Consider the following 14,115-nt stretch of genomic DNA (forward strand, 5'->3'; position numbering starts at 1 on the left):
CCTAGAAACATATGACATATGTCCATAGGTATGATATCACAAAGTACCTCATCCTAGTAGCTCTAATCTTGAACTTCACTAAGCACTACTTATTAACCATGGCCTTGTGGTCATCTTGCACCCAAGCAATATGGTATGGATGTAGGTGTTTCTATCTCTTCAACTTCAACTTTGTAACCATCATTTCTGACACCAAATTGTTAGTACTTCCACCATCAATGATCACATCACAACACTTATCTTCACAAATGCACCTTGTGCAAAACAAGCTCCTTCTTTGAGCAGGTTCATTCTCACCACTCAGTAGGACTCTTCTATTAACTAGGACTTCTCCTCTTTCAGCATCTTTATAATGTGATGATCTTGCATCTTCATCAAGATGTGCAACTCTAGCCTAGCCTTTTGTTCTTTGATTTGTCCTTCCTTGGTGTTGGGAACATTCAAATTCTCTATGCCCTTCTTCTCTGTAGTGAAAATATTTCCTGCAAAAGCCTCTTCTTCCATATCCTTGTCCTTTACCTCTTCCTCTTTGATCTCTATTGTTCTAGTCATGAAAATGATTAGAATTGTTTCCCCTCTAGTTTTGACTACTACTTCTAGCCTCATTCTTGTTCTTTTGGTCATCATTATGGGCTCCATAAGATCGTTCGCCAAATCTTCCACTGCGACCTCTTCCACTATTTTTGTTGTCAAACTTCTTTTTCAATTTCTCCTCAACTCTTAGGGAAAATTGGTATGCCTCCTCAATATTGTCCATTCAAACCAGACTCAACTCATCCTAAATACTTGGCCTTAACCCGTTAAGTTGATGGGCCACTTTCTCCTTATCAACATCTGCATGGCCAGTTCTAATGAGAACTTGGAAGAACTCTTCAGTATACTCTTGAAAATATTTTGCCACTTGCTTCAACCCTTACATTTTCTTCAATAGATCAAGGTCATAATCCACGAGAGAAAATTATCACTTCAATTTAGCTATCATTTGATCCCATCTAGTTATTTTTTCCTTTCCCTTTCTATTTCACTCCAACTAAACCTCTTGGCACTAGATCTTTGCATGTCCCTTCAATTTCACCTTTGGAATCTTGACCCTATCAAGATCCTCAATATCTTCATACTCAAAGTACTCCTCCAATTCATTGATCTAATCGATTAGCTCCTCTGGGCTAAGATTTCCCAAAAATGTAGGAACTTCAAACTTAGGTCTTTTTCCAACCTTATAGATGGCCCTAAAAAGCCTCTCTTTCTCTGGGTTTAGAACTGCCTGTACTTCAGCATTTTCTTCTATACCATCCTCATCCTTGCTTTCATCTCTTACATTAAGATTTATTCCTCTTTGCATTTATTCTTCTAATGCTTGCATTTTTCATTAGAGGGCTCCAAAACCCTCAGGTGTAACACCTACAACTCTTCCACCATGCTCTCTTCGTGGAGGCATTTTTGTAGTTTTGCTAAAACTCTAGTGCAAACTGCCTCACAATCGATGATCTATCTACATGCTTAGCCTAAACCATAGTCCTAGTGTGAACTACCTCATAGTTGATGATCTATCTACACACTCAAGAGCTCTAGCTCTGGTACCACTTGATGAAGGGTGCTCCCCTTAATACCATAAACCATAACAGAAACAAAGAAATAATAACAATTGTGAGAACAAAATATGGACTTCTTATTTGCACCACAAATGTGGAATTATATAATTCATAAGTACAATATGCTAACCCACATGGGTGCCTTCATTACAATAATCTACAAGACTAAGCTACGAACTACCACCTAGAGTTGTCCTCGACAATGTTCGAGCCTTTCTAAATAGGCAATTTTATGCCACCCAAGAAGGTTCTAGATGCTCAAACTTAATACCTAGGGCCAACAGACCCTAAAAATACATATAAAGTCAGTTGAATACATCTTTGACAAATTACTTTAGAAATTTTGGTAGCCCAACTTCCGAAGGCCATAACTCTTGAACCATTGCTCCAATTGGCTATTATAGCCACTTTTCAGAAATGCCAACTCCTGATCTAAAAGCTTCAAATGGCGCAAGTGGCCTTCCATTGAGTTTTCAAACCTCATCCGGGCACTCTAAGGCCTCCAATGGTGAGTTTGAAGATTTTCCTACAAATTTTTCCACCAAAAATCTGTAATAACTTCTTTGATATTTAAGCTAGAGCAATGAGATTTTTATGGTAGACTTATAATTCCAAAATGAACCTTCATGTAGAATATGAGAACATTCTGAGCTTGTATGACAAACTTACTAAAAATAGAAAGTTTCCATAAATAGTAACCATCCTGTCTACTAGTCCTTATTAAAATAGAAAAGACTAAAAAGAAAATATTTTTGGGTGACGCAAGATAGCTCTTACACCCAAGATGCTCCTGCATCACCATTAAAGGTGTTAACCCATGCTGACTTAAAAAATTATTTTATGATTAGGATACCCTAATACATTGCAACAATTTTCTAGCGTGCTAACACACACATATCCTCTAATTATTCTTATTTCAATAGGCTAATCAATTGACTTACTTCTACAACCTGTATAGGGAAAATATTAGTGTGTTCTCATTTTCCCACAAAGCCAAGTCCACCTATTCCAATGCCATCCTCTTTAATAACATCCATCATCAAAGAAAATAAAGCTTTTCCATTTTTCCTTTTTCCTTTGCCATCTATTTTCTTCTAAGCCATCCTTTCTCTCGATTTTCCTGCTAGATCATTTTTCCCATGTTCAGATAAATTTGAACTACCCAAATTCATTTGAGAAGTTGGTGTAGTAGATGAGCTAGATGTTTCTACAATTTTTTATTCTTGATGACTATCTGGAGGTTCCTCAAATAAGTCATCCAAGGAGCCATCTACAGTTGTATCACTAAACCAACTTAGTATCGAAGATGATGTTTCATTTTAAGCCTCCTTTGGAAACTTTGATTCTACAACCTTTTGCTCATAACTATCAACATTAATGCCATTTTCTACAACTTTATAATAATGCGATGACAAAAGATTTCTCTATAGAAAGAACTTTTACATTCATCTCCAAATTGCCATTGGATGTTTGAGAGTCTTTCTTTTTTTAAATATCCATTTCATCTAGACTCTTGGCATTTGACAAAGTTGCACCAATAATTCTGCAACACATTTTGGTGTTTCTTTCGAAGCAAACCCTAGTCAATAAAATTTTGAATTAATTAATGGTTTATCAAGAATAGTTAATGATGTCTCTTGTGCTTAGGCTTGGTCACTCTCCCTATCAATAATGTCATAGGTAACTCTTCTTTATAGTTCATGATATATTTTTCTATAAATTGAATGTAAAATATCTTGCATTGTCCTCTATTCTATGGTTCTTTTCATGATATTAGATGATCCTAATGTTGAAAGGAGATTATTGAAAAGAAGAATATTGATGAAACCTATCATGGAACAATCATTATTTTGTTACTGATGTCAAACCTACTACTTGTTGGTGGTACAATTTCTTACTTTGGTTTGAATGTTATCATTTATTTGATTGATGAATAGGATTTGAAAAGAAAGGATAACAAGGGAACCTAGAGAAAGGTTGAGTTATATGGTGTATAAAAGGAGCACTAAGACCAAGCAAGACATTGAAGATATAGTGTATTGTTTATCTACTTAAGGCTATAATGAAAGGATACTTGAGGAAAGACTAGAAGAAGTCTAAGTAAAGAAATGTGTTTGCCAAGCCTGACTAAGCAAACAATGGAAGCCGAGAAAGTTAGTGCATGTTGAGCAAAAAATTAGTTGAAGCCAAGCAATAAGCTCAATATATATCAAGCAAAGACAAATCTAGTTGTTGTTGAGTGAAGAAAGATTAGTATGTGTTGAACAATAGTAAAGACTTAGTGTACGTCAAGCAACCCAGTGTTGGTCAAGTATTAGAAGATATTTTCTACCAAGCAAACAACTTGTTATTGCTGAGTGACAATAAAATGAGTTAAATCAAAGATTTGATGAATTTGAGTCAACAAAGTTGATTTCCTAAATTGTGTGAAGCATGTGGAAGATAACTATGATGAACTAGTGGTACACAATTCAAGACAAACTATTTTGAGACAAATTCAAGGAGGATTGTAAAGGAAATTTCTAAAGGTAATAAAATGGAAAGATGGGAAGTTTCAATGAATATAACCTAACCCTAAAATGGACAATTGTGTAAGAACCTGAGAAAGACAAGAAGTCTAGGGTGTTGTTTCATATGGTGGCTAAATGAATGAGCCTACAATTGGCATACTAAGAAAGAAGGCTCAAGGTAATGAAGGCTTGAAGGGTGAACAAGCTATTAGAGATGAAGATGATGAATACCAAGTAGAACGGAGGACTGGATGTGAGATCTATCATTTTCAAGTGAGTTGTTTTATTATCAGATCAAGTTTTGTTGTTACTCTCTAACAATTCTATTAGTTTGGATAAATCCTTTGGACTAAGGTTGACCTAACAGTCATTGGTAAATCCTTTAATATGGTGACATTCTAATTGAATGTTCTAAATTCCTCTAACAAGGCTCACTCATAATAGGGTGATTCAAATCTTTTAACCATGTCACATTTAACAACGTGCATTGTAACCTTTAATATGGTTGGCCCCTCACAAGGCTCACTTCAGAAGAGTGAAAATTGGTAGCATATTACTAGTTGTTTTCCCCAAATTGGGATTCCACATAAAATCCTTGTGTCAAAATTTGTGATTGATTTTGTGGTATTGCATGTTTGCATTTCTGCAAAGTTATTTTGAACTAGCACAACAATATGGAAATCTTTAAGATATTGAATGATCAATGCATGCATAAGTATAAGTTGAAGTACTAAAAAGTTTTATTTGTACATTTGGACCTTGGATAATTGATTCACTTCCCCCCCCCCAAAGTTATTCTAAACATTCCAACAATTGGTATCAAAGCACCAAGTGCTTGTGAGAAAATTTTTGAAGGTACTTAAAGCTAAAGATCAAGCTGTACAAAAATGAGGTGCCCAAGTTAAACAAGGAAAACTTTCCTGCATGGAAATTTTTTATGAAGCTACATCTAGGAGGACTTGGTGATTATACACTCAACTATTACCAATGAGCATGTTAATCCAATTGGAGCTCCAACTGTTGAACAATTGAAATAGAAGAAGGAACACAATCAGACAATGTTGGAGATTGCATCTACCCTAATCTATTCAGAGTTTGATGAAATCAAAGGATGTGATTCTACTAAGAAGATGTGGGATGACCTATAGAAGATCTATGGAGGAGACAAGATTGTGTTGAGAGAAAAATCTAAAAGTATTAGAGGAAATTTTAATGAAATGAGAATGCAAGAAGGTGAGACTATAGTCCAGTATTGTTCAAGGATCAAAGATGTTGTTAATTCTATTCGAGGATCTAATAGATAGATTGAAGATGAGACTATGATCAGCAAAGTATTGAGAACCCTTCTACCTATTTATGCTATTAGAGTCTCCGTTATACAAGAACTAAGGTGTACTCCTGGTAGTAATCTAACCCTTAAAGGACTAGTTGGTAGACTCACTACTTTTGAACTTTCAAATTTTGATAATTTCAAATCTGAGAATGTTGAATCTGCTTTCAAAGATAATTTGACACTAAAAGAACCAAAAGATAAGCAAAATAAAAATGTAAAAAATGCTACTAGTGATAGTGATACAGATGATGAAGAGCTAGAAGAACTAGAAGCACTGCTAGCTAGGAAATTTCATAGATGCAAAGGTAAGTTACCCATCATATATTTTAACTACAATGAAGTTGGTCATATTGTAGCAAAATGTCCTAAAAAGTCAAACATAAAGAATGAAGACAAATACAGAGGTAGAAAAGATGACAGTAACAAAGGCTACAAGGACAAGGGAAAGAAGGCTTGTTACATTGTTGAAAAAGAATCCTATATGCAAGAAATCATAACCTATTGGGAGCACACATAAACAAGAAAATGAGTTGCACATGTGCATATCAAAGATCCAAAACAAATCAAAATACAACTAATGTTAGACTTGAGTTTTAAAACTATGCAACTAAAAAACTAGAATCCTCATGCAACCTCAAAGAAGCTCAACAAGGGTGCCCATAAGAGGCCTTGTTGGAGTGCTCAAGAACAAGGGATATGGATGTGCTTTCCCCAAACACAACGATGATGAATCCCAAAATGATTGAAATGAAAATGCAATATGAAAAATGAATCTAAACTAAGATGAGTGTAGAATACCTTCAAGAAATGGCTATGAGTAAGCCAACCTCAAAGGACTCTAAAGATGTGAATATGGAAATGAAGTAAACTAACAATAATAAGTTGTCATGAAATATGCAAGCATAAATGCAATAAATCTAACATCTACCAAAGGGTTAGTAATAAGCATGCAAATCTCTAAGAAATCTCTAACACTATATTAGCATGATAACAATGAAATGAGGGAGATTGAGAAATTCTTCAGACAAGGGCTTTATTTATAGGGTTGAGAGAGGCCTTGGGGAGGTGGCATCTATGTTGCACCCACATAGGTGCCACAAGGGAGACACATGGGCTAAGAGAACAAGCCATGCAAAGGTCAACATAAGCCTTTTTGGTGAAAGATATGGCTCAAGGTTTGCTCACACATGTGTGAGAAACCTTGGAGAAAGGAAAGGGGGACAAGTGTGTAAGAGAATTTTGAATAAAATAATAAAATGGGGGCTTTCTTGGATCTTGAGTTTCTCACACATGTGTGAGCAACCATTTAGGGGGTAAAATGTGTTCAAAAAGGTGTTTAGGATTAATTAACTGGGATTAACCAATGGGTAGGCTTAGAAGGATGAGAGTGATGGGTGTAGACTAGGTTTTAGGATGGGATTAGATTAGATTAAATAGGATTATAGACTTTAATAAAATGGAGGAAATTAAATAAATTAAAATTTATTGAAAAGGGGATTTATGGAACACTATGTATTAAATAAATTTAACACATTAGGGGGAAGTATTCAAATTAAATTTAAATACATTAGGGAAGTGAACCTATTTAATTAAATAAATTTAATTAAATAAGTAGAAGAATATGAAAAATATAATTAATTAATAAATAATCAATAATAATGTCAAGGGAAATATTAAATAAATTAATATAGTGTTTGGGACAATTTTAAGAAACTACATTTTTCCCCTCTTTGATGTAGTGTCAAGATGACATTGCATCAAAGAAAAGAAAATATAGGTTGCCCTAACAACTAGAGGAGTAGCAAGAGTCATGTTGTAGTGACAACAAGGGAGGAGGGTGCCCCGTTGAGGGATTGGGGTGAAAAAGAAATATATATTTTGCCCCATTTTCTCGAAAATAGACATAGGAAGCTAATTGGATAATGACTAATCTAAATGGATGGGATTTAGTTGTGTTCATATGGGAGAGCACTCCCTTGTTTGATATTATAAGAGGAGTTATGCATCAAATACTATAGTAGCATAGATGGCAAGGTTCCCACTAGTACATTTGCACTCACATTTCAACCAAGCCCTAAATGGGCTTCTTCAATACTTTTTTTTGGATTTTTTGCCCGAGTTGGTCAAAATTTTGACCAACTTAGGGTATCCCAATTTGGTCAAAATTCAACCAAATAAGGCCCATAATAAAAGAAAAGATATGATTTGGGTGTTATATGTTTTGGTTTTTTTTTATTTGGTTGTTGTGTGTTTTTGACATTGGTCTACAGCAGCGCGAGAGCCATTAAAAGGTTAGTGCATGATTGTCCATCCACATTTCTTGTTCGAATTTCTTTTTTAAATCTGTAACTTTGAAACTTCACATTTCCACATTCAAATTTTTAAAATATTGTGGTTCAAGACTAGTCATGTAAATTCTTTGGCATTGACCAATCTCTGGAGAAAAGTTCTCATTGAGATGCTCAATTAAATCAAGAATAGATGGGAGACTAGAGTGGAGGGGCGACTCTTCTCATATCAATGTACATCATGATCATGCGATTAGAACAAAGGCAAGCCACAATGTTATGGGTTTGAAGTTTGAACAAGGACCACCTCATCAAAGAACTAATAGATTGCTTCCCAACCACCACATATCACTTGTGTTAGCTTTAATTGGCTCAAAACCAGCTCAACCCAAGTTGGAAAATAACTTAACTAATAAGATTTTCCTACAAATAGGCATTTATCATCTTTCTATTAATTCAAGCCCCCCAATTGATTAGCTCAACTCCAAAGCTTCTCCATGAATTATAAATAATGTTTCATTTCCTTAACATCAAAAATAACAAGTTGCTTCCCACTGCAGATTATATCACCTAATATTGACTTGGTCATTAGTGTACCTTGTGGATGTATAACTACTTTTCTATACACATGTGTTGGAATGGGACCACTTAAATGCATGCATCCTAAGAATGTGAGATAGAAACAATACATCCCCATGTTGGTTCCCCCAACTCTAAAGCCCCAGCAAAGGATGTCCTGCTTGTGAGACAACCTGGGTAATATGTAGGTGTTCTTCAACTATCCAAGGATTTTCAAGGCATCCTAGAAAACCTAAGAAAATAAATTTGTTTTTTCTTTTGATAAAAAATCCCATAATAAACCTAAACCTAAAATAATGGCCTACCAAGAATCTCAAACCTTTAAAAAACTTTAAAATCTTATCTTGTGCTATTTTGTAATAACCAAATGACAAAGAGGAATAGAGACAAAATATAAGAAATGAAGATAGAAAGGATAGGATAGGAAGGAAATCAAAACCAACTCCATAAGGCATGTTCCCAATTCTCATTGATCGGGCATATTTCCTAGATTTAAATCTCCAATTCAAAATGAATCATCAATGAAGTTTCTTTTCCAAAATCAAGCACAAAAAAGATATCCCATCCCAAACTTAAACCTAAAAAAGCAAGGGCACAAATCAAGAAAGCCTTTATAAACCTAAAAAGCATCTTTGAAATATTAAAAATGAAAACTACAATAATGGAAAAATCTTAAAGGGGAAATATAAGGAAAAAGTGAAACACCTATTCCAAAAATGCAGCAACATCTTGGGGTTCCCATTCAAAAAATTAGCATTAACCAATTATAATTTTCTCTTCAACTGTGTTTGTGACAAGGATCTTAAGCTCCTATGGTCTAGATTATCTTTATGATATATTTTTTATATTTTCTCACTTATAATTTAGGCATCAAATTAGAGAAAAATCGTGTAGATCTTCTTGTCACTTGTATGCCAGTTCATGGCAAGCTGTGATGCCTCTTTTAATGTGAGGGTTGCCTAACAGCATCTATGATGTATCACAAAAAAAGAGTCCTATACAAATGATGTCATGAAATTATCCAAAAATAATTGATCTTTGGGAATGGATCACTATAGCTATCAAATATTAGTTGTGCATAAGAGAAATCATTGAAACATCTATTACATGTTGAAGATGGTGCCCCACTTTGTTACTTTTAGACAATAGATGAAATTCATTTTCTTGTAGAGAGGCTACACCTTGAACATGAAATCAATGTCAAATTTCCATCCTAGTTGACAAGGAAAACCATAAATTAATTTTGAAAATTGAAAGAGAGTCAATCTCTTGCTAGAGGATTGGCAGGTAGAAAGAAGCATGGAGTTCCTATGTGTATGAAAGTTTTCATGAAGTTCAAATGTAGCAATTGAGGAGTTCGAGGTGTACAAATCTCTTGCCAATTTTGGATTAAAATAGTATTGAATTTGTGCAAAACTTTTCAGGTTGCAAGGCATGTATTTATAAGGAGAAATTATATCAAAATTTAAATTAAATGTTGTTGGGTGGAGATCTAATGTCTAGAGTAACCTATAGTAATGTCTTGTAATATTAGTACAAAATAGTGTTACAATATCTTGTTCATGTCTATGCTACCCCAAAGATTCTAGGATGTGAATGGCAGGGGACAAGGGATGTGTTTCAAGAACCAAGATTTGTTGGCTATTTTTAGGGGATGGCAAGGGATGGATATTTACAAAGTAAGGACATTTTCATAATATAAGAAATTTTAAAATATTCATTATATAAAATTGATAAATTATAGACATTATATAACCTTTGAGAGCATAGCTAATTGAATGGGAATCATGATGTGCTATACATATACATATGAGCAAGAGTAAATACAATTATGCTTGACTAGTACATTTATTCAAGTGAAACATTTATTGTTACATTTTTCTTGAAGCCTTCAAGACAACATTTTTCATCCATTAAAAAAAAAAAGTTAGATAATAAAGAGGACTTCATATTGTATTCTACTTAGACAAACCAAGAATCGTATATAAGCATACCATCTATCACAAAGAGAAATCAAGCAAGATAAGTTATTCAATGCAACTTAGGAATTCTATATTGATTGCACAAAATAACAGGTGGTCTGTTTGCATATGATTTTTAGTCTGTGGGTTAATATCATCATCAACTTCTACATAGTATTAGAGACTAGTCTACTAAGACCTTGTCCATATTCTTTAGAGAACCTACCATGAGCAGTTTTCTATGTACACATGGCTTTAAAAAATGTCACTGATATGTTTACAGCATCTCAAAGCCTACATATAGGAGTTGTTGATGATTTCCACCTATGTTTTTTTTTTAGATTCCAGTACAGATATGGGTTCATAATTCAGGATCAACATTTGTCCAAACTTTTTTTGGGTTGGGTTCAGATTCATTTTGGATTCATCCATACAAGATATTTTTTTATGTATGTATGTATATATGTAGCAACAAATGAGTTCATGCAAAAATGGAGGCAAGAATTTTTTTTTCATTCAAAAATGCACAAATGACATATAAAACAACCCTTTTGTTTTATTTATTGGTCTCTTTTAGGGTTAGAGGGTCGAACAGACCTAACTTGGAAAAATCATCTTCATGAAAAAGTCAATAAAAATTTATGTTTTCAATCATATTCAACCCAAAATTTTTTAAAGTTTCTCTATCCAAATCAAAAGTCTTACAAATTTGTCCAAAATCCTTATATGGTCCTTCTAAGAGAATTTTGAGAAAATTCACCCATGGCAGAATTTCAAGCAAATTAAAACTGAATTCTATTTTGCACCAAATTGTATTTCAAATTCTACCTTCCAGGAGCAAATGTGGTAACCTAGATTTCAACCAACAACCCAAGCCCAAGTATGCAATATCCCATCTTTGGCTAACTTAGGAAATAGGGACAAGTATGTAAATTCTTCTCATTGACATAAAGATCTCTTTGTAATTGAACTATGTAAGGGAGAATACATTTCGGATATGTACAATAGTTTTATTTACTAAACATGAATTGATACAATATGAACTAAGTGTTATAGTCCTCACTATGATAGATAGCATGATTATGCAACTGAAATAAATAGAATTTCTTATAGAAATACAAATTGCTTTACTGATTTATCAATCTTAAATATGTGACCTTTATATTTTGATGTTTCTTAGTTGTAACAATAAGCTTACAACCTTGATATTGTCTGCACCTAAAATGCCTACAATGTCTCCAAATGATGAATAAAGAACAAATGTCCTTTATATCTTTAACTCTATAAAGGCATGCCTCTGGAGTATCGTTTCAACAAAGAGTTGATTTTCACAACCGCTTTCTCTTAATAGACATTATATTATTTAGTCTTCTTTGAGGTGGCATTTGTGTTGGCTTATCATCTAAACACCCTTTTAAAACTTAATTAATTTCTATACTTAAACCAGACATAATCGTTGTTTCTTGGGGATTCATCTTATTGCTGCCCTTTATATTAGTTTATTATAAACTAAATCATGCGTTTCTAGTAAATCAATTTTTCAAAATCAAAATTATAAATTGATATTTAGAAACTTATGAAAGATAAGATTGCTTAACTAATAATCAACAAATCCTCATCATCTTTGACCATATCATATCATTGGATTTTACCTTCATTACTTCATCTCCTCAACATATTGCATTACTTCATAATTAAAATATGTGGATCCTTTCTATATCATTACCGTGTTTTAACACTTCACTACTAAGGGATCATTTTTTGACAATAATATCAATCTTTTGAACCTTGTAAAACTTAGAATTTTGAACCTTTCCCACAACTAAATCTTCTCCTCAGAACTATGATGAATAACCAAACTTTCCAAACCAAATGTTAGGGGAAGATGAATCTGACATGTTTTGGATATTTTTGAAATGTTCTTACAACTGGTTTTCAGCAATCATGTCTACTTCACATTGAGCTTAACCTTCCCTTCCCAATGCCAACATCCTCTTCATCCAATATCTTCAACACTATTCCCTAAGCATCTTCCCTAGCACTGGTCCCAATCATGCTCACACACACTCCAAATAAACAATGTTCCTTCTAGATTTCAAAGTGCAAGGCTTCCCAAATCTTTGAGTTGTAGTGCTATGAGATTGATGTATAAATCTACTCAGCTTCTTAATAGTTCATAAAACAACAATTCAAGACTACCATAAATGTTAAGTAAGAAAAACCTCCACTCGCACTTGCATTCATGTATTTAAGTTATTAGTTGAAAAAATTCCCTTTAATATTGAACTTTAGATTAAAATAGATAATTAAGTACAAAATTCAAGCATCTTCTATCTAGATTCTATGAAATAACATGTTACAACCATGAATTACTAAGAATGAACTAAGCATGTATAATCCTTATTCATCAATCATCAATATTATGTTGTATAATCATTATTCATATTTTGGTATAGTTTGGTGACCTTGGTGAAATTCTTATGTTTTTTTTTTGGAAAAAATGTAAAATTTGCAAAATTTGCAAAAAAAGTTGTCATACAGCTTTTTTTTGCAAAATGTGGAAGCTCAACAATCAGCTTTATTTTGGTTTGATTTAGGTAGTTGAAGTTGTAAGGTCAAGATAGGGGAAATATATATTGTTTAACCTTCCTCTTTATAAGTAGAAAAGATACCATGTATAGATTGGGAATGAATAAACAAACTTATGTTTGACAGCAGATTTATGCACAGTCAACAGTTTTTTTCCTTATTTGGCCACTTGGGTGACAATAATTGTTCAATTTATTTTGGAAAGTTCTTATCTTTTTTTTTTAATGAAAGGATGAATGGACTGATTCAAACCTGATAAAGAAACTATTAATTATGATTTTTTCATTGCTTGTTGTTTACCCTAGACTGTGATAGGGTTTGAATGCTAAATATTATATTTCTCTCAACTCTCAGGGTGACAACTCCTAGTGTTTGATGGAAAGAAAGGTTTTGATTCTTGGAAAAATCCCATGGTACTATTTTTGGTGGTTTTTTATTGCCTTGGATCCAATAGCAATTTTTGGTGTATGTATTCCTTACTGTTACGTGCTAATAAACTATGAAATTGAGTTTGGAGACCACATTTTAGGTGCTAGAAGATTGGGATTTGGTGGAAAGTGAAGTATAATGTTTAAAATAGATAATTTAAAGGAAAATATGAATTTTGTTATGAGTGAAGCAACCAAAATGACCAAACAGTGCTATTAAGCAAGAAAAGCCTAGAAACTAGGGCTCAGTAGGATAGGGTTGTAAACTTGTGATCTTAACCCAATATTAGAGATTTAGATATGGTTTTGTACATGATAAGAGATTATGTAATTAGTTTTGGTGGTTTTGTGGAAGTTTATTAAGTTTAGTGTAATGTTGGCAAAACAGGGCTTATATCAATATGATTTTAGTGTAAAGTTGGCCCAATTCGATATGCTTTTCATACTTATATCATTTTCACACTATTTATATATCTTATAATTTGTTTTATAACATGGGTAAGTACAAATTTTTAACAATACTTTATCCTTTGGTCTATTCTAGGTTATACAATATTTTTAAAAAACCCTTAATTTAATTTTCACTCTCACTGCTTGTGATTTCTTTCTATTGCCGCAAAATCCCTCTTTGGTCTTTAGGTCCTATTTGTCATGGTTCATGTTGCATTGGATCTCTACTAGTTGGTGTTGCATTGGATCTCTGCTAGGTAAGTACAAATTATTTATAATCCTTTATCCTTTACTCTATTTTATTATTTAGGTTATGCAAGATAACAGAATTTATATTCAATTTATGCATGAAGTTTGTGAGTTGGCACTTGTCATCATCCTTTGA

The 14,115-nt window shown here is 33.3% G+C and overlaps 1 pseudogene; it reads right to left on the reverse strand.

Moving 5' to 3' along the window:
* Nucleotides 1–2,446: 2,446 nt before the first annotated feature.
* The window catches only part of LOC149557130 (MAP3K epsilon protein kinase 2-like), a 47,812-nt pseudogene continuing 36,143 nt past the window's right edge, over nt 2,447–14,115 (reverse strand).

Source organism: Cupressus sempervirens, chromosome 5 (assembly GCF_028749045.1).
Source record: "Cupressus sempervirens isolate cs-2001-9-10 chromosome 5, ASM2874904v1, whole genome shotgun sequence".
Taxonomy (NCBI): Eukaryota; Viridiplantae; Streptophyta; class Pinopsida; order Cupressales; family Cupressaceae; genus Cupressus; species Cupressus sempervirens.